Source organism: Elephantulus edwardii, unplaced genomic scaffold, assembly GCF_000299155.1.
Source record: "Elephantulus edwardii isolate Elephantulus edwardi_28Jun2011 unplaced genomic scaffold, EleEdw1.0 scaffold00096, whole genome shotgun sequence".
Taxonomy (NCBI): domain Eukaryota; kingdom Metazoa; phylum Chordata; class Mammalia; order Macroscelidea; family Macroscelididae; genus Elephantulus; species Elephantulus edwardii.
Window position 1 is genome coordinate 10,950,033 of NW_006399846.1, and position 18,213 is coordinate 10,968,245.

At 41.7% G+C, this 18,213-nt stretch overlaps 1 protein-coding gene and 1 pseudogene across 1 annotated transcript in view; both read right to left on the minus strand.

The window, feature by feature from the left end:
• Positions 1-18,213, minus strand: part of B4GALNT3 (beta-1,4-N-acetyl-galactosaminyl transferase 3) — a 143,226-nt gene that overhangs the window by 118,263 nt on the left and 6,750 nt on the right. The window lies entirely within an intron of this gene.
• Positions 3,505-4,089, minus strand: LOC102848415 (annotated as a pseudogene).

Sequence of the window (18,213 nt, forward strand, 5' to 3'; positions counted from 1 at the left end):
TGCCAAACCTGTATATGTCATGGGTACACTCCTATTTGCTTTCTATTTCTGCCCAGCTTACATGTCTATATATGTGTCTGTCTACTTATAGCTATTATTTGTTACAATGATTATGGACAGATAAAGTATGTATTTAATCTTCTGTATCTCCCAGGGTCGTCTTTGCATAAGTCATGTTGGGCTGAACTTCTCCCTTATTGAAAACCAACTTCTAATTTAGTAACTTTTGCTTCAAAAATTTCTTCCTGGAACAGACAGGTGGCATTTCCTATGTAATATAATTAAAGTTTCACTATCATATAACATTCTTTATGCAAATATTTTCCCAATTTTCATGTATCATAGCAAAGTTGAATTCTTGAATAAGAATTCATTCTAAATCCAGCTTGAACATTATTTTCTCACCTCCTCTTCTGTTCTCTTCTGAACATGTTCAGAACTCATTTATTGCTACCTCCCTGCAATTGTTCATCACTTATTGCCTGTATCATCTGTATCTACAAACACAGAATTGTCAGTAATAGACTTCCATTTGTTAACCACCATGCTTCTACAGTGGTTTGAATCCACCAGAGTTACCACAGGAGGACGATGACACTCTCCTTCCAAGCAATTTTACAGGCTTGGAAATCCAATGGAAGGTCAACTATGAGTCGGTCCAGATTCTCTGACAATGAGAAGTATTTGTTACCTAGGGTGAGGGTTACCAAACTCTCCGCCCTCATCAGCCAGTCTCTTTCTACCCAGAGATAATAAAGGAGAAAACAATAATGTTTTAAACATGTCTTTCTACCAAAAAGACCAATGAATGAGTCATTGTTCCAGAATTCTTTTAAAGTCAATTTTGTCTAGTTTTTATTTCTTTTAATTTTATTTTAGTGTGTGTGTGTGTGTGTGTGTGTGTGTGTACCATCAAATCGGATCTGACTGGTACAGAAGGAAATTGTCCCTCCTTCCCTGGCAGAGAATCTGGTGGATTCAAACCTTGTGCCTCTGGGCTTGCAGCGCAGCTTCTTGCCACTAGGCCACCAGAGCTCCCCTTAGTTTATATTTTTTATCCCTATTCTCTTCTAGGAGATGAAAATTAATAATAAATTATTACTTCATTTGCTTTAAATAATAATAGAAGGAGATTGCCCTATGAAGTCGCTGGTAAATTTGAACTACTGGAGACACTCAGTTAATGGGTTAGCAATCCAACTCATTATGGACTATGTCACCAGTCAACAAGTACGTGAAAACACGCTCCTAGGCATATGCCCTTAAACTCAGACTCACTGCTTTTGAACAGGATGAATCTGCCTGACTTACAGCAACCAAAACAATCAAATACTTCATGGGATTAGTTTTCTTGGCTCAAAGGTTTAGGGTCATGGTTTTGGGAAGAGTCTAATTGGCCTACTATTTTCAGTTTCTTTTCTAGTTTACTGATTAGTTCCTGAGGTCTTAAGTGCTTTTGAGTGATCAACCAATATAAAACAATTGGTCTTTAAATGCAGCAAAGGAGTCAGGAAGAAAGCACTGGACCAAAGATCTAACTGCCTTTTTTGCCATGAAACAAGAATAGGATAATGTCTACTACCATTACTGGAAGTTTTGATCAAGGAAAGACTCTGATGGATACTGATTTTTTGTTGTTGTTATTTAAGAAAAAAGATTAAAAAGGGAACAGGATTTAAAATTCTCATACAATCCAATTTTGTTTCCAATGAAAATAGAGAAATCCTCTAATTTGTTGCCCTGACATGATCTTTAAAATCTTAAAACAAAACTATCCCCTGAAGTCACCTTTAAACCAAACAACAGACGTTGTTTCAATTAGTGGTTCAATTAGTAAAAACTGCTTGCTTTAAGCACTGCACTCTTTTAAAAAATTATCTATATGAAATAAAAGTAACAGTAACTCTAAAACATAGATGGGTTTGTTGTGTTGTTGTGTAATGTAGAGTCAGAATCAACTCATAGTGGACCCTTCAGTGGGTTTTCAGAGGCAATTAATCGCAGAGGAGATTGCCCATCCTTTTGCAAAGCAACAAGTGGCCTCGAACTGCGAGCCATCAGGATTGCAATGCAGCTTTTTGCCACTAGGCCAATAGAACTCTTTATAGATAAGTTTATGGGGAGCAAATCTAAATTAATGGTTGTGAATAATCTGGGACGATATAGCAAGAATAGTGGCACAATGTTAAGAATGTAGCCAATGTCATGGAATTGTACATGGAGAAATTGTTGGATGGGTATATATTTTAATGTAATTATTTGCTATGCATCAGAAAGCTGTACAATAACTAGAGATGACAGAAGGAGAATTGATGCCTTTGAGCTGTGGTGCTGGAGAAGAGTACTGAATATATCATGGACTGCTAGGAGAACAAACAGGTTCATCTTAAAGAGGGTGAGACCATGATGCTCCTTGGAGGCAAGGATTCTGAAGCTTTGTCTGACTTACTTTGGACATGTTGCAAGGCAGGACCAGTTCTTGGAGAGGGACGTCATGCTTGGAAAGGTGGAGGGACAGCCAAGAGAGGAAGACCCTCAATGAGATGAATTGATTCAGTTACTGGGGTAAAGAGGTTGAGTGTGTCAGAGACAATAAGGTTAGCACAGGGTAGAGCAGGGTTTAGGGCTATTGTACACAGGGTTGCTGAGTTGCAGCACATAATAAAAATAACATAGTTTTCCTAAATGAAATTTAAAAAATAAATTTAACAATTACACTGCAAGTTACTACAATTATCAACATGAATGTTAAAAATAAAATAAATTTTAAAAAAACAAACCATGAATATAGGATGTCCCTTGAGAAATTTCAGAAAATCACAGATAATTTCTAATAGCACCTGATTTGGGTTATGATCAACCCCAAACCAAGTGGCAAACTGCAGCTAGTCCACTGGTCTCTCTCTCATTGCCATTTAGTCAGAACCGAATCATAGCTGACCTTCCCTTGGTTTTCCAGGGCTATAAATTACACAGGAGGAGACTGCCCACCTTGCTCCCAATCTCATGGATTTGAACTGACAGTGAGGCTCAACTTTTAGGTTAATAGTATAATTACAATGCCACCAGAGCTCCCCAGTTCACTGATAAGAGGAAATAAATAAACTTTGTGACAGTCAATGAGAATGGGTTATATGCATGAAGGGTATCTGATTGCTTGAACATATAGGAAAGAAGAGTACCCTGATCTCATGAAATTCAGACATTGGAGGAGATAGTTTTAACTAGCAAAAAAAAGGGAATGAGTAATAGCAGAACAGGGGTGGTGTGGTGTGGTGTGGTGTGGTGTCAGGTGCATCATGTTGGCACCCAGTCCTGTGGCATTCTCAAAATTTTTGGTATACGTGAGCCTTCTATTGCAGACACTATCTCAGTCCACCTCACTAAGAGGTTACCTCTTTTTTTTTTTTTTGTTAGTTGATTTATTAATTATAATTCAAGAATTAATTGTATCACCTGGCTGGTACACTAGACCGTTTCCCACCCAGGAGGGCCCTGGTGAGCCTAATCTTCCTCCTCATCATTGCCGGCTCCAGCCCCAGCCTGGCCCTTCTTGGCGTTCTTCCTCTTCACGCGGCCTGGGCGGCCCCCACCATATGGAGACCGCAGGGAGAAGTCAATGTGCTTCTGGGAGTCCAGGTGGACAATGAAGGATGGGATGTTCACCACCTGCTTTCGGACCCTGATATGACGCTGTCGGATCAGCACGCGGGCGTGGTGGATGGACTTGGCCAAACCGAGCTTGAACACCTGGTTCTGCAGACGCCTCTCCAAGAAATCCTCGATCTTCAAGCCCAGGATGTAATCCAGCTTCATCTTGCCCTAGTCCAGCACACCAATGCGGACCAGTCGCCGAAGCAGCGCATTGCCTTCAAACAGACGCCGTGGGTCCTTCTCATCCAGCGTCAGCAACTCTCGGGCAGCTTTGCGGATTTTGGCCAGAGTAAACTTGACCCTCCAGACTTCACGTTTGTTGCGGAGCCCATACTCGCCAATAAGCTTCAGCTCTTGGTCGAGACGTGACTTCTCGAAGGGTCTCCGCGGGGTCACGTAAGTTTTCCGACAAACCCAGCTCCTGGCCACCGGCATGCCGGCACCGCTTGCCCGTCTGCAAGAGGTTACCTCTTTTTTACTGACCAAGCACAACGTTCTTCACTAGGGACTGGTCCCTCCTAATAACATGTCCAAAATATGTGAGACAAAGTCTTACTATTCTCACTCCTGAGGCACATTCATGAGCCTTGTTGCTGTTAGGTTCTATCAAGTCAAGTATGGCTCTTAAAAATCCTATGAAGCCCTGTCTTTTCCTGTGCCAAAGGCAGATTTCATTCTTCCGAAAATCTCCAGTACATTCAATATTCGTCTCCAGCGCTAAAATGCAATGGTATCAATTCTTCTTCAGTGTGAAGAGTAGACTCCAGGACTCAGGCAACCTGCTTCTGAGTGTAGCATTGTGATCTGGGCAGGTTGCTTAACGTTCTGTGAGCCTTGAAATCTTTATTGGTAAAATGATATTTTCATTTTACAAGGTAGATAAAGGCCCAGTAATCTGCTCACTGAGATAGAGTTTATTATCAGTGGCATGGCAAAACAAACTCAGGCAATCTGACTTCCAAGCCTTGGTCTTCACCACTATGCAGAAAGAAAATGAGAGTAAAGACACTTACAGATGGCAAAACAGCAACTCCAGAAGTCAAGGGGAGGGGGAGGAGACTGGGTCCATATGGAGGAAATATGGGCACAATGAAGGCTGTGCAGCATCAATTCTAAATTAACCATCTGCCTGCCTCTGTCATGCACACCATCGAGCACAAGCATACTGCCATGACCAAACACTTTGACTTATCTAATAACCTACATGGGTGACATAAAACAAACCCAGATAAAGTAGGAATAAAGGAAGTTCCAAAAAGGGCAAAGCCAGCTGGATTTGAAGGATAAGAAGAGTTCAAGAGATAAGCAGATTTTATGAAACTAGAGAACAACATGGCTTGTTGCTATGCTATGTTAGCTGTGCTATCCTCTAACCTCATAAAATCTGCTTGTTTTTCTGACGCTAGTATTTTCAGTTGCCTCATATGTTTGTGAAGTTTAGACAATGAATAAGAAAAAGGGAAGGCGAACTGACGCCTTTGTATTGTGGAACTGGCAAACACTATTGAACATACTATGGGCTGCCAAAAGAACAAGAAAATCTATATTGGAAGAAGTGAAGCAAAGATGCTCCTCAGAACCACGAATGGTAAGATTTCATCTCACATATACTTTGGGTCTGTTATCAGAAAGAGCAAGTGGAAGGAGACACCATGCTTGGAAAGGTGTAAGATTAGAGGAAACAGACCCTCAACAAGATAGACTGGCACAGTGACTGCTCCAATGGATTTAAGCACAGCAGAGACCTTGAGGATGGTGCAAAATTGAGCAACACTTCATCTGCTGAACCAGGGTCCTTATGAGTCACAGTCCACTTAACAGCACCTAACCACAACAGCAGAGAACAGCATGAGCAAAGACAAAAAAAGCCCTATTAGATAATCTAAAGAAAAAACACCCTGAGGAAGAACCCAGCTCTGGTTCCTCAGGAGCAAGAAGGGCCAGTGTGGCTACTATCCTCTAGACCAGGTCTGCCATTCTCTAGACCACCTCAGCCATCTAGGTTCCAGAGCTTATACTATCTCCAGCATCTTCAAACAGTGGACTTGTTTCCTAACTCTTTTCTTCTCACCTCGCATCTGGCACTCACCACAAAAGAAAACCAAGACCAAATCCACTGCCATCAAGTCAATTCCAAGGCATAGTGACCCTTGTAGGACAGAGAAGAACTGTTCCTTATGGTTTCCAAGGTTGTAGATCTTTTTAGAAGCAAACTCCCACATCTTAGCCATATGGGCACAGTCGGAGGGTTTAAACCACCAATAGATTAGTTAGCAGTTGAATGTTTTAACCACTGAGTCACCAAAACATCTTAAACAATAACAGCATTCCCAAGTCAATCAAACAAAAGGAGCTTAACCATGTAGGAGGCATGAGCAAAGCACCCAGCAGAGTTGGTAAATAAGGATCTATAAACAAGTGTCAGGAGCCTGGGAAGATTGCCAGAATTATATGTAAAATATACGTTTTTGTTGTTAGCCATTGCTGTGTAGATTCTAATGACAACCCCAAGTCGGCAGAGCTGAACTGGTCTGTAGGGTTTTCAAGGCCTGTCTTCCAAGAGGCTGCCTGATCATCAACCAAGCATTTTAACCATTTGCCCCATCAAGACACTGCCAGTAAAACATATTGGGGAGGAGGGTAACTTCTGGAAAGAGGGTTCAGTATTTATGGCATCAGATTTTCATGGGTGTATGTGATCCACAAAAGGTTAAAACTCTTTGTGCTAGGGAGATAATAGGGGGGAAATGCATTCCCGTGCTGAGCACTTCAGAAATTCACAATCTCGTGGGCAAAGACAAACACAGACATAAATAACTCTGATGCAAGGCAGACTTTGATAAGTGCACTAATGGAGATACCAAAAAAAAAAATGTGAGGAAAGGAGGAGACAGAGGTTAATTCCAGTTAGGCTTTCAACAGGGCATCCTCTCTCCATCCAGGTTTTGGAATCTAGGTTTGTAATGAAGAGAGGCCCTGAGCCCTTAGCCAACAGCTCTCTGTCAAGTACTCCCAGCAGAAAACTCCTGTCGGAGAGGCTGCCTCTACCCCTGCCAGAGAGGTAAAGAGGACATTGTTTTCAGGACAATGGGAGGGGTAGGAAGGAGAAGTTCATCTTGAAACTAGCAATGACCCTGTTCTACATTTTCCCTCTTCTACCCAGTTCACATTCTTGGAATTCCTGAGGCATTTTTAATCCTGACATACATATGCTAGTTAATCAAGTCCTCTACAGTTAAACTGGAGTCCCCATATGAGGCAAACAGTTAACATGCTGGATAACTAACTGAAAGTTTGGAGGTCCAAGTCCTCCGAGAGACGCCTCAGAGAGAATGACTGGCAATTTAGCTCTCCAAAAATCACTGAAATCCTTAGCAACACAGTTCTACTGTCCCACAGAAGAGGTCTCCATGAGCATCAGCCTGGCAGCAACTAAAAATAAGCCTCAAACTTACTGCCACTGAGTCAGTTCCAATTTGCCAAGACCCTCTACCAGGTTTCTGAGGTTATAAATCTTAAGGTGAGAAGATTCCCAGTATTTCCATGCAGAGTCACTGGTGGAAAAGAATGGCCTTTTCATTTGCAGAACAGTAAGCTATGGACTTAAAATCTCCCCTTACCTCAAACTGTCAACAACTTAATCTTACTTGGATCCACCATTAACACCCTTGGTTCCAGCAGTCAGGAGATTAGGAGACATATTGCACTGAAATTGCGTCTGACTCAGGGCATTAGTTTTTCCCATTACTACCTATGTAACCGAGACCTGGACAACGAATAAGGATGACAGAAAAAGAACTGACACCTTTGAGCTGTGGTGTTGGAGAAGAACACTGGACATCCCATGGACAGCCAAGAGAATGAACAGATATGTTTTGGAGAGGGTGCAGCCGGAGTGCTCTTTGGAGGCAAGAATGATGAGGTTTCATCTCACATACTTTGGTCATGTTGCTAGGAGGGGCTATTCCTTGAAGGACATGATGCTGGGAAAAATGGAAGGTCGGTGAAAGAGGGGAAGACTCTCAACCAGGTGAACTGATACTGTGAATGCTGTAATGGACTCTTGTGTGTCAGGAAACTGAGGATGGCACAAGGTTGTTCATAGGGTCACTATAGGTCATACTCAACTCTATGGCACCTAACAACAACTTGCCAGAGCTCCCAGCATTGGTATCTCAAGTTACCTGATTTAGGAATATCAGTATCACTTCTCCATACTATTTTTCCCCCTATAGTTCACCTCACTAAGAACCTTTCTAAATCATCATCCTCCAAGCTCATCTTTTTAACTCCCCATATATATCCAGCCACTTTAAGCTTTTACCATGTTTCATTTTCTTCCAAGAATTCATTACTATGTGGGATTTTTATTTGTTTCTATGATTATTTGTTCCTTCTTCTCTAGAAATGTAAACTCCATGTACGCAAAGACTTTAAATGTCTTCTTCCCTGCTGTGTACTTAAAAAACAAAAATCTCCAAACTCATTGATGTCAATTCCAAAGTTCTCATGGTATTGTTGTTGTTACTGAATCAGATTTGACTCATAGCTGATCTTCCAGTGGGTTTTCAGAGGCAGTAAATCACATGGGAGGATTTCTTGCTCATCTTCGTCTCTCAGAGCAGCTGGTAGATTCCAACTGTGTGCTTTTGAGGTGGCAGCCCAATTCCTTACCACTAAGCCACTTGAGCTCCCTGTTGGTAAATGCTTAATAAATATTTATTGAATTGGGAGGAGGGAAAAGCCTGTCTCTTCCTCATTTTGTATTCTTCTACAGGATCGGCAGTTCCAAATCCCAGAGTTGGAACTGCAAGGCAGAATGAAAGCACATTTTCCCCATGAAAACATTTTTGAGATTCTGGATATGTACAGGAGCCTTTAATTTAAATTATCATGCCAGAGAACTACCCAGATTTTTAGACTGTATTCTGCTTATCATCTTCTACATCAATCCTACCACCAAATTATCCCATTTCTTTCTTTGATGTACCTCAGCTTTCTTCAACTATCCTAATCGAGTGGACAGCCATTTCACACCCTCCTGGTCACTGGAACCACCACCAAAACAGCCTCTCTACTGCAAAGCCATCCTGCAAACTTCCAAGAACTTAATGTACTTGTGATGACAGTTTCTGGAACAAAGAAGTTGTTAACAAATGACTGAAGAATTAAAGTATGAATTGTTGGACGGAAAACGAAAAATTATTTGTCATATCAACCCCTACTTTAAACATTTGCTGCTCTCCATCAAATTCAAATTTAATGGTTTCGTTCTCTACTACTGTTGTTGTTGCTGAGGTGGAGCTGACCACCTAGTGGGTTTTCAGAGGCAGTAAATCACACAGGGGGAGACTGCCCATCCTTCTCCCGGGGAGCACCTGGTAGATTCAAATTGTGTGCCTTTGAGATTGCACTGCATCGTCTTATCACTAGGCCACCAGAGCACTCTAGTCAGCTGCACTGCTTTAACAAAAATATCACAAATGGATAATTTCAACAAACAAAAGTTTGCTTTCTCACCATGTAGGAGGCAAGAAGTCCAAATTCAGAGAGCCAACTCTAGAGGCTTTCTTCCCCTGCCTGTTCTGAAGGAAGGTGTTTTCTTAGGCTTCTTACCCCATTTCTGCTTACATAATCTGCTTTCTAAGAGGTTCACTCAAAACATACCCCACACTACTTTGCTTCATTAACATAATGGAAAATTCATTCCCAAATGGAAGAGGTAAGAATCTACAATACATATTTTGGGAATATAATTCAGTCCATAACAGCAGCCTAGCACATAAGAGACTCCACAGTCACACTGTGGCCACCTTTCAACCTTGTCTCCTCCTCATCATGTGAACCTCTTCACTATAGAATTGACATTCCTTAAACTTGTACTTTGCTCATGCTACATCCTTCAAATGGAAAGAATCATGGTTGGTTTCATGTAGTATGCACACCCCCAAGAAGAAGCAAAGACTGACAGAGCAGAAAATCTTAGAAATGCAAGCCAAAGGGCTTCCTTTTAGAAAATACCCACAGCAAAATACTAAGATATGCTCACTAAAATAAGACAGACTTGTTTTCATGTATATAATTAAGCTCTCAATAAAGTAGTGAAATCTCTGTTGTTGTTGCCTTTGAGTTGAACACGACTCATAGACCCTATGAACAAAAGGCCTGAACTATCAATATTTATCAAAGTTCATAGTTTCTGGAGGTGTGTTGTTTAGGAAGTAGATGCCACTACTGCTCTAGAAGCCCACAAATAGATGCGACAATGAGAGCACCAAGCAGAACAACAACTCTAGCAGTCTTTTAGCATCATTCTGTTCATAACTAACATTAGTTCAAGATTTGCCTTACTATATGGTGTACCTTTCTACACATTAAAAGAATCTTTGAAAAACCACTTTTGGATACACTAAAACATCTTCAACATAGTATAATACTAATGTTTCAACTAAAACTGTATTAAAATATTAGTATTACTACACTGGTGGTGTAGTGGCAAGAAACTGTGCTGCAATCCTGAAGGCACGCGGTTCGAATATACCAGTTGCTCCATGGGAGAAGGATGGGCAGTCTTCTCCTGTGTGATTAACTGCCTCTGAAAACCTGCTGGAGGGTCAGCTATGGGTCAGTTCTGACTCAACAGTATACAACATTATTAATATTAGTGTTATTAATATAAACTATATTAGTATTATTGATACATAAGAATAATGTTTTGATGGAGATTGGGAATGTATATGTATTCAGTCAGACATTGCCGAAATGGACATTGTATTGACAACTTAAAAAGAGACCAGACAAATTTTTAAATAGAACCAAATGAAGCTTGTATGCAATGTGTATGTTCAACTATATATGGAAAAATAGGGAGGTCTGGTGGTCTAGCGGGTAAGGAGCTCTACTAGAGGCTTCTCAGGAAAAAAAGAAACGGGCACTCTCCTCTTGTGCAATTTACAGCCTCTGAAAACCTGCTGGAGGGTAAGTTATGAATGGGTTCTGTCTTGGCAACAATGAACAACAACAATATATGAAAAATAAAGTTACTGAAGTTCAACAAAATAAGAAATTGCTCCATTTCTCTAACCCTTCCTTCTGCCAATGTAACATTCCCTGACTGTTGCTGTTGAAAGTCATTCACCTGGAGTGTGCTCCTCATCCCTATTTCCCTTTTTCTCGAGCTGCCTACAGAGCTGAAATTGCAAGTCTGCGGGACTAAGAACTGACAACATGTATCACATCTTGTCCTTAGCTCATTAGAAAACCCTAGCCGTCCTCATCCGCCTTGCCAGTCTTTGAGGCGGTGGTGAGCAGAGTTAGAAGACTAGCTGGTTGGTGAGGAAGGGAGGCATATGTACACGTGCCTACAAGCATCCATCTGAACCCTGGATTGGCAGGCAGAGTGAGAGGAACGGCTCAGAGGATTTGTAAGAAGATCTCAGCAGGGATGCCTTTAATCTTTGAGGCAACTGCTTGTATGGTGACCATGTTGTCAGAGACGACCTTGGAGGTTAAGTGACCAGAAACACTGGGAGAGCTGCCACCTCTTAGTTTAAGCAACTCAGTCTTGAAAGACTAGTGTCAGAATGTCAAAGACTCACTGTCCCCTTAGCCTCTTATTAAACAGTGACACGAACAAAAGCTCTACACGTATTCCCTGAAAGAGATATCCCAAAAATTAAGTAACTGAATTTTCCCAAAGGGCAAGGACTTGCTTGAGGACCTACAATCAGTCACTTACAAATCTAGGATTTAGACCAAGAAGGCTGCCCTACCCTCCTGCTATTCCCGAGTATACTCGGGAGTACAGAACAGAACAGCAGGCCACTATTTTCCCAGTTCCAGTGCTTTTTCTGGCCTGGTTGTTTCTGTTAGGTGTTGCTTGGATCAGCTCTGACTCTCACTCCTGTGTACAACAGAAGAAATATTGTCCTATCCTGTACCAGCCTCACAATTGTTGTTGGAGCCCACTATTGCAATCACTGTGTCAAACTATTTCATTGAGGGTCTTCCTCTTTTTTGCTGACCCTCCACTTTAGCAAGCATGATGTCCTTCAGAGGCTGGACCCACCTGATAACTTGTCCAAAGTATATGAAGTTTCACCTTCTTTGCTTCCAAGCAGCATTCTGTTTGTACTTTTTCCAAGATAGATTTGTTTGTTCTTCTAGAATTTCATGGTTTAGTTAATCTCTTGTTAACAGCAAAGGTATCAATTCGTCTTTTAGTCTTCCTTATTCACTGTGCAGCTTTCACATGCATATGAACCAATTGCAAATACCACATTTTAGTCCTCAAAGTGATATCTAAATCAACTTAGAGGCAATGGCTTAGTTTTCTTGGATTGACTCTCTAATGTATGTGACTTGAGGTATCCACATCAGGCAGTGGTCATAGGTCTTCAAGTTCAAGGCCTCTTCTGTGGCAGGAGCGTGCCTGACAAGCTCTAGGTCTCTATCCTTCTTGGACAGTCGCTTTGGTTGTGTTATCAATAGGGTCTAACTGCTCCAACTTTTTGTGAGGTATTCATGTACTTATGCTATTTTTCAACAATGGTAGCTCAGGTCTCAACACTTGCAAGTAAATTCCAAGCTTCTGATATTCTATTACAAGAAGGGAGAATATCATTCAACTTTTACATATTAAAATAAATACAGGCAGAAAGATCAGAAAAGAATTTTCCAGGGTTTTTCTTAACCTGAAACTCTTGTTCAAGTTATTACAGAAAGTAATTTTTTACTACTTATATTTTATTTTGTCTTTTTTAATGATGGGTAGGTTAGAATAGTAAGAATGGTTGTTGTTGTTGTTGTTGTTATTATGTGCTGTCGAGTCGTTTGCGACTCATAGCGACCCTATGTACAACAGCCCTAAACCGTGCCCTATCCTGTGCCAATCTCATTGCCTCTGACACACCCATCCCAAGTACCCCAGTCACTGAATCAATCCACCTCATAGAGGGTCTTCCCCTCCTGTGCTGTCCCTCTACTCTACCCAGCATGATGTCCCTCTCTAAAGACCTGTCTCTCCTTACAACATGTCCAAAGTATGTCAGACGAAGCCCCAGAATCCTTGCCTCCAAGGAGCAGCCTGGTTTAATCCTCTCTACGATGAATCTTTGTTTTCTTGGCAGTCCATGGTACATTCAATACTCTTCTCCAGCACCACAGCTCAAAGGTGTCAATTCTCCTTCTATCCTCCCTAGTCATTGTCCAACTCTCTGATACATAACAAGTGATTGCAAAAACCATGGCCTATATCAGGTGCACCTTAGTCTCCAGAGAGACACTGTTGCTCTTGAGTATTTTGGAGAGGTCCCTAACCGCAGACTTTCCCATCGCAATACGTTTTTTGATTTCCTGGCTACTGGTGCCAAGAGTATTGACCGTGGAGTCAAGCAAACTGAAGCTGTGAACAATCTCAACCTCTTCGCCATCCATCCTGATGCTACCGATTGGTCCAGTGGTGAGAATTTTTGTCTTCTTGACATTGAGCCTCAGTCCATATTGAAGGCTGCAGTCCTTGACCCTCTGCAGTAAGTGCATGAGGTTCTCCTCAGTTTCAGCGAGCAAGGTTGTGTCATCTGCATAACGCAGATTGTTGATAGATCGTCCACCAATCCTAACGCCACGGCTCACGCCTCTCCTCATAAAGCCCCACCTCTCGGGTAATCTGCTCTGCATACAGGTTGTAAGTAAGAATGGTTAATTATCATAAAATATAGGTGATGGTGAGCACCTCTTTTTCATACTTTATTCTAGAGCATGTGTACTATTATTGATTCATTTATACCTTGATTCAGTCCAGAAAAAAATTAAAGTGGTTTATAAGGATCATAGACTCCAAAACAAAACAGAGCTCACCTTTGTCAGTTCTATTCTGACCCTCATAATCCTATAGGACAAAGTAAGGTTGCCCTGTAGGATTCCAAGGTTGAAATCTTTATGGAAGAAAACTGCTACATCTTTATCCCACAACAGTGTGAAATGCCAACCTTTCAATTAGCCCAAAGCTTAATGCACTATACAACCAGATAAGACTACACAAACTAGAAGTAGTTGTGAGGGTAAAAGAGAAAAATAAATATATAGGCATAAAATTAATACAAAAATGTGTATCATAAAACCTCTTACATATTTATCCAAGTGAACACACAAAAAAAACGTTTATTCATCCTAGGAGCTCTGATAGGGAGCACTGGTGGTTCAGTGGTAAGAAATTGCACTATTAATGCAAATATACATGGTTTGAATCCACCAGCTGCTCCTCAGAGAAAGATGGGCCATTTCCTCCAATGTAATTCACAGCCTCTGAAAACCTCGAGTTTTCTCCAACTCGATACATAACAACAATAGCAATAGGAGATAGATTTAACATGTAAACATTATTTGTTGGAACGTAAGATTCTGTTCGTGCAAAATCTATACCTGAGCTTATAGATAAGCTATTATCTAAATGGAACAAGGAAATACAGTATGGTTTAAAATTAGGAAGCTTGTGTGTCAGGGATGTATCCATTCTCCCTACCTATTCAATTTGTGAAGGTGAATTCTATGACGAAAAATGTAGCATCAGGATCAGAAGAAGACTCAACAACCTGCACTTTGTAGATGACACAACCTTGCTTGCTGAAAACAAAATAAATCTAAAGTGCTTGTTGCAGAAAATATGGATTGCATCTTAACATCAAGAAGACAAAGGTCCTTACCACTGGACCAGTGGGCAACATCATGATAGATGCAGAAAGGTTTAAAACTGCTAATAAATTCATCTTGCTTAGATCGACAATCAACATCCTTGGTACCACCGTCAGGAAATAAGACAACGTATTGTTTAGGCAAGTCAGGGGATCTTTCTAAAATACTGAAGAACAATTATGTCAGTTTGAAGTCTAAGGTGTGCCTGATCCAGGCCATGCTCTTTTCAATTACGTGCTATGCATCTGAGAGCTGGATGATGAATAAGGATGACAGAAGAAGAATTGACCCCTTTGAGTTGTAGTGTTAGAGAACAGAACTGAATAATCCATGGACTGCCAAAAGAACGAGTAAGTATGTCTCAGGAAAGGTGTAGCCAGAGTGCTTCTTGGAGGCACAGATGACAAAGCTTCATGTCTCATACTTAGGACATGTTGCAGGGAAAGGCTATTCCTAGGAAAAGGCTATCATGATTGGAAGGGTGAGGGCCAGTGAAAGCAAGGAAGACCTCCATTGAGATGGTTTGACACAGTGACAGCAGCAACGGGCTTAAGTATATCATAGATAATGAGAATGGCATATGATAGGGTGGGACTTAAGTATACTTGTTGTTCACAGGGTCATTAGAAGTCATATTCACTTGACCTAACAAGAAAATTCTGGTTTGTTTTTTAAAAAAAAAAATTGTCATAAAGAATCCCTAGCAGCACAGAAGTTAAAATATTTGGCTGTAAAAAAAAAAAATTTGGCTGTGAACCTCAAGACTGCCAGTTCAACACCATCAGCTGTTCTGTAGGAGAAAGATGATGCAATCTGCTTCCCACAGAGATTGTTGTCATTGTTGTTATATGTCATCAAGTCACCTGCGACTCAAAGCAACCCTATGTACAATAGCTCTGAAGCCTTCCCTGTCCTGAGCCAGTCTCACTAACTCCAACACAACTAACTAACCGCATTGCCCCAGTTATCATATTAATTAATCTCATTCAAGGTCTTCCTCTCATATGCTGTCCCTCCACTCTTCCAAGCATTATGTCCTTCTCGAAGGACTGGTCCCTCTTGGCCATGTGTCCAGAGTATGTAATATGGAGCATCAAAATCCTTGCATCCAAGGAGAACCTTGGTTTCACCTTCTCCAAGATAGACCTGTTTATTCTCTTGGTGGTCCATGGTATATTCAATAATCTTCTGCAGCACCACAGCTCAAAGGCATCAATTCTTCTTCTGTCTTCCTTAGCCACTGTCCACCTTTCTGATACACAGCATGTAACTATGAAGACCATGGCCTGGATCAGGCTCACCTTAGTCTCTAGACTGACATCATTGCTCCTCAGTACTCTGACAGCAGATTTTCCCGATGCGATTACTCTTTTGATTTCCAGACTGCTGGTACCAAAAGTATTGACTGTAGAGCCAAGCAATCTGTAACAACTACCTCATCTCTTCTCCATCTATCAGGGTGCGGACAATTGGCTCAGTGGTGAGAATCTTTGTCTTCTTGATGTTAACCTTCAATCTTTATTGAAGACTCCAGTCCTTGACCTTCTGCAGCAAATACCTCAAGTCTTCCTCAGTTTTGGCCAGCAGGATTTTGTTGTCATTAGGTATTGTCAACTCTCTCAGCAAATCTACAAGAGATTGACACCTTGCTCAATCCCACACCATCCTCACAATCTTTGCTGTACTTAAGCATTTTGTGTCAGTCACAGCCTTGGAAATCTCATCCTACAATGAGTTGGAATTTATTCCACAGCCATTTTGGCTTTAGGGTTTTGATTTTCTTTAATCCATCATGCATTGCTCAGAATATATAACATACTCAGCCACACCCTTTATATGTACCATCCAAAACAATCTGCCTCTTCCAGTACTATTTTTAATTTATATTTGCTAACATAAATAAGTTATGTGGAACACAGTGTCAAAGCAGAACTGTCTGAAAACTCAAACTGTATGACTGGCCTAGCTGCAACTCCACCTTCCTCCAATAGAAGGAAAAATGTTCAAAGAAAAGAAAAGGGTCGTTTTTGAGACGAGTGAACTTGGTAGAGAAGAACCAGACTGAATGGCACACTCCAAGAACAGCCTCTAGGCCCCCTTCCAAAGCAAACTCTGTGATGGCGGCAGCTCTGCTCCGCTCCATAAAGCTCAGCACTGGAGGAAAAGCCAGGCTCCGTGGCCTGGAAAATTACTGCTGTGCACCTACCAGCCCCTCCTGAAACCAGCACAGAAATGGTTGCTTCAGAGGAGCTTGGGCTACAAAGCAATTATAACCCTGCTGGGGCGGGGATCTGAACAACTCCCAAGACAGGGAGTGGCAGGCAGACCCAGTGCCACCTAGCAGGCGAATGGGACCTCACTCAAACTGGCAGTGTGGGAGTTAGCGCCTTCAGCATCACTGTCCCTAGGTTCCTGGATTATTGCTGGATGAAGGTGGCCGACTGCTGCTGCTGAGATTCTGCTGGTCATGTCAGGACAAAGACTAAACCCAGAGAAACTAAAGATACCATACTTGGGCAAAGTTTCCTATTTCACAGTGTTCTTGGGAATGTGCTAGCTAGCCCTAAGGAAATCACACAATAAATATGCATTATTTATACGGTTATTGATGTGTCATCAAGTTGGTACTGACTCAGTCGACCCACCAGTAGGTTTTCAGAAGCTGTAAATCACAGAGAAGAGATTATATCCTTCTCCTAAGGAGTAGCTTGCAGATGTGAACCTCCTCTCCTGTCTTTGGGTTGGCAGCACAGCTCCTTACCACTAGGCTACCAAAGTGCCCTAAATAAGCATTTGTTGTTGTTTGCCATGTAGTCAGAACTGACCCATTGCTGACCCTCCACTGGGTTTTCCAAGACAGTAAATCACATAGGAGGAGAGGGTCCATTCTTCTCCCGTGGAGCAGTTGGTATATTCGAACCATGTGCCTTTGGGATTGCAGTGCAGCTTCTTAACATTAGCCCACTTCTTGCTATTCTTGTATACCATTCATTGAGTTGGAATCAACCCAGAGCTCACCATCTGGCAAGTTTTCAGAGGCAGTTAATTACACAGAAAGGGATTTCCTATCCTTCTCTTGCAGAGTGGATTTGAACCACATGCCTTCAGGATTTCAGTGCAGCTTCTTACCACTAGGCCACCAGAGCTCCATAACATTAGTTGGATTCATTCTTATCCTTTGAATTTGTGCTTAAAGGCTATTGTTGTTTACATGTATCATGGGACAGGAAGCAAGAATTTCTGGGTTCTATTCTGGGATTTGATAAACAGAGTACCTGCCAGTGGAAATATCAGGTACTTGGAAATTTAGAGTCAACTATCCATAAAAAAGGTGTTTATTTGAGAGTATACTATGTGCCCAGACTTGAATACTGATTTGAAGATAAACACAGTGGCCAATGACCAGAATGTCAGCGCAAAGGGAGGTAAGTAGGACACAGAAAGCAGCCAAAAGATCCATGAAAAATCAAGGTAGCCCCTGCAGTGCACACAGACCCAGCCCACAAGATGCACAAAACCGTTCATTCTCCACTTGCCTGATCCGAGTTTCAGGTCCAAGCCACCACACCATCCCTCTCTGCCCTCACATCTGTCTCTCTCACTGCATCTCAGATTACTGTTCTGCCCTGAGTTACCTCTGTTACTGGAGGGTTTGTATCCATTCCAGCTCTGAATGGCTGTGGTGACCCCGAAGCGGAAATGTGTGCCTGACACTTGTGGGTGTGCCTCCCTCAGCCCACTCAAAGTCAATTAGAAATCACAACGACCAACTAGGGATTCACTAGAGATTTAAGGCCCTTTAAGCCGATTAGGTTCCTGAGCTTAAGAACACTTTGGGGTTCAGCAGGTAAACCTGGCATCTAAACA